Source organism: Bos taurus, chromosome 20 (assembly GCF_002263795.3).
Source record: "Bos taurus isolate L1 Dominette 01449 registration number 42190680 breed Hereford chromosome 20, ARS-UCD2.0, whole genome shotgun sequence".
NCBI lineage: Eukaryota > Metazoa > Chordata > Mammalia > Artiodactyla > Bovidae > Bos > Bos taurus.
The window spans coordinates 71,873,360-71,876,805 of record NC_037347.1 but is presented as its reverse complement, the minus strand read 5'-3'; the positions used below and the strand labels follow the sequence as shown (position 1 = coordinate 71,876,805).

At 36.7% G+C, this 3,446-nt stretch overlaps 1 pseudogene; it reads left to right on the top strand.

The window, feature by feature from the left end:
- OR8U31P (olfactory receptor family 8 subfamily U member 31, pseudogene) lies at positions 867-1,852 on the top strand (annotated as a pseudogene).

Here is a 3,446-nt window from a genome sequence, read left to right as displayed (position 1 = left end):
AACTCAAGTCCATTGAGTAAATGATTATAAAGAACTCTACTTTTCAACATATGTGTATTCTAACTACAAGTGTACTTTTTCACTTTTAGAAAGTAGTATTTGAAAATGAATAAATTACATATGAATCCAAAATTTGCCTAATTCGCAAATAGAAATATTTAATTTCCTCCACTTTTCTATCCATGGAATATCCTGTTTAGCTTTGTATTATATTTACCATAATGAACATTTGTTAAAATAAATGTCTATTAAAACAAATAAAATGTTACATATTAAAGTTTTACTCCACTGAGAAGTAAATATGGGAGAAGGATATTTTAAAATGTCTTTATTCTCTCTATTATTTAATATGACTAAAAATAATCTAAACCTAAAATATTACATATATTTATAAACATTATTTTTATTAAACCTCAATTTTTGGCTTCAGAAAATTATAAATAGTCAGATAGGAGAGTTTGAGAGGGGATATATTTATTTGTTCTGATATTCTGCTTCAGAACTTCTGGGTAATTTCCCTGGTGGCTCAAGCGTCTGCCTGCAATGCGGGAGACCTGGGTTCTAATCCCTGGGTCAGGAAGATCCCCTGGAGAAGGAAATGGCAACCCACTCCAGTACTCTTGCCTGGAAAATTCTATGGATGGACGAGCCTGGTAGGCTACAGTCCATGGGGTCGCAAAGGGTTGGACACGACTGAGCAACTTCACTTATTCTGGTTCAATAAGCAATAATTTCTCAAGTTACAACACACATGTTTTGGCATCTGATGACAATTCCTTACTCCTGATAACTTATCTGTCTTTAACTTGCCTCTTTTCAGCAGTTCAGAGACTAGAACAAATGATTGAAGAGAATATTACCAGGTGATGGAACTCGTTCTTTTGGGTTTTTCAGTCCAGAGAGAGAGTGAAATGCTTCTCTTTCTTCTCGTGTTAGTAGTATATTCTCTAACTCTGGTGGGAAACATCGGCATCGTTTCCTTAATCCGGTTGGATCCTCACCTTCACACACCCATGTACTTTTTTCTCAGTAATCTGGCCTTTGTAGACCTTTGTTACTCCTCATCAATAGCCCCAAAGTTCCTGGAGACCCTCCTGACCAAGCACAGGTCCATATCTCTCTATGCATGTGTGCACAGCTAGGCTTTTTTCCTGAACTTCTTGATTTTGGAGACGTTCCTTCTTGCAGTAATGGCTTATGACCGCTATGTGGCCATCTGCGATCCTCTCCTCTACATGGTGATCATGTCCCAAAAGGTGTGCATGCAACTGGTCACAGGCCCTTACTGATACAGCTTTTCTGTTGCTTTCCTCCACACAGCTGTTACTTTTTGACTGATCTACTATGGCCCCAATATTATTAATCACTTCTATTGTGATGATGTCCCTTTGATGGCCCTTGCCTGCTCAGACACCAGCCTCAGATCTTGATTTTTATCTTTGCTGGATTCAACATAACCAGCCCTTTGACCACAGTCCTTATTTCTTACCGATACATTGTGGCTGCCATCCTGAGAATCCAATCTGCAGAAGGGAGGCGCAAAGCATCCTCATCCTATGGTTCTCATCTGACTGCTGTCACTATATTCCAAGGGACTCTGATCTTCATGTATCTGCAGCCCAAATCAAACCATTCCCTTGACACAGACGAAATGGTCTCTGTCTTCTACACCATAGTCATTCCTTTGTTGAATCCCATGATCTACAGCCTGAGGAACCAAGAGGTAAAACATGCCTTGAGGAAAGCCTTTGAAAAATGTTATTTCCTGTCTCTAATAAACATTAAGATGTATCTTGTAACACTGACTGTCTTGGAACTATGCCACATGCAGATAGGTTGTTTTTATTATCTTTGATAGGTTAATTTTACTTCTACCATTTTTATATGAGCAAACTTTGCACATGTGTTCTATTTTTCATATAATTTTTAAGTAAGGTAAAAGGTTTAAAAGATTATAATGCACACTTATAACAAATTGCTACTATTTGCATCTGTGACACTTGATAGTGTTGACCTGGATAGTTTCTATTTAACTGATAATAAGATTTAGCCACTGCTTTCAAAAGTGCTTCTATTTTATTAATTGTGGAGACAGAACAAGGGAGGTAGTAAAGTAAATTTCTTGTCCATCCCCACGTCATTCCATGCAGTAGCTGTTCCTCAACTGCACCCTGTCTGCTAAAAATCATTCCTCTCTGCTTCTGACTCCCACTAGATTCACTGGCGGTCACTCTCTGTAATTCCACGGTCCTCGTGTTGTTTGAAAAGATGTCATTTTTCAACATGCAGATCTGGAAATCAGGGTCAGCTTTTGGAAAATCATACTCTCTTTTTCTGTATCAAAACAAAAATGCAGACATAACCCTATATTCCCTCAGCAAAATTAAGATCCTTTTATATTTTAGGGATTTGAAAAAATTACAATGGTTTAACAGGAAGCGGTAGTTTAAAACCAAGTTATAAACGTGGTTGCTGTCAGATGTCAGGAATATTGTTCTATGTTGGGGTGGTTGTAAAGTGATACAATCTAAGACCCACTTAAACCATCAACTGGAATGTGTTGTTTTTTTTAATTCAGATTCAAATGTTTGATGTCTACCATGTGGGTGATATTGTGAGCTATTCTCATAGGACAAAATCAAAAACATTCCTGAATATGCTGAATAGTCTGCTATTTTGGAAAATACAGGCAAAATATTGATTGTATAAGTTATTTAGAAACAGTTTAGCTTATTTTTTCCAAGTTATCTTAGTAAACATTTCATTGTTAAATTAGATTTCACATTTATGTGAAGACATCAATATTGCCATGTTAAATTATTTACATTAAACTTTATTTTAATATATGCCTCACCTAACCTCAATACCATTATTAAAGCAGCAATAAGGTGTTCTAAGTGGATGTAAACTGTACAAATTCTGAAGAGAAGCAATGAATTGCAATCCTGATTTTCAGGTTCTTAAATCAACTTCTTTTGGGGTCAGGGAGCACAGTTGCAGAGAAATTAATCTTGGAAATCATGACTGTCAATTGCCAAAAATAAAACTCAAGAGAGGAGAACATCTTTGTTGTTGCTATTTTTTAAATAATTCCAAAAGTATAATTTAAATAGTTAGAAGCACAGCAGCGAGCTTCTATAGTAAACTGCAGAGTAAGGGCTGAACCTGAGATTGGCAATGTGAGAAGGGTTTAAAGGTCAGTGAATCTTTTGAAAGGAATCTGGTGCCCCTTCTGGGTAGCACACTGTATTCAGGGGAGGTTGCTGCAAAACCACAGGTTTACCAAAGAAACTTCAGATACATTTGAAGAGCTCCTAGAGCAGACAGGATGATAGCCTGGGAGACTAAGAAAAACTAAAGTAAAACCAAAGTTCTAACATTTAAACAATACTGTAAAGAAATATATTAGTTTCATCAGTCTGCGTTAACAAAGTACCACACACTCA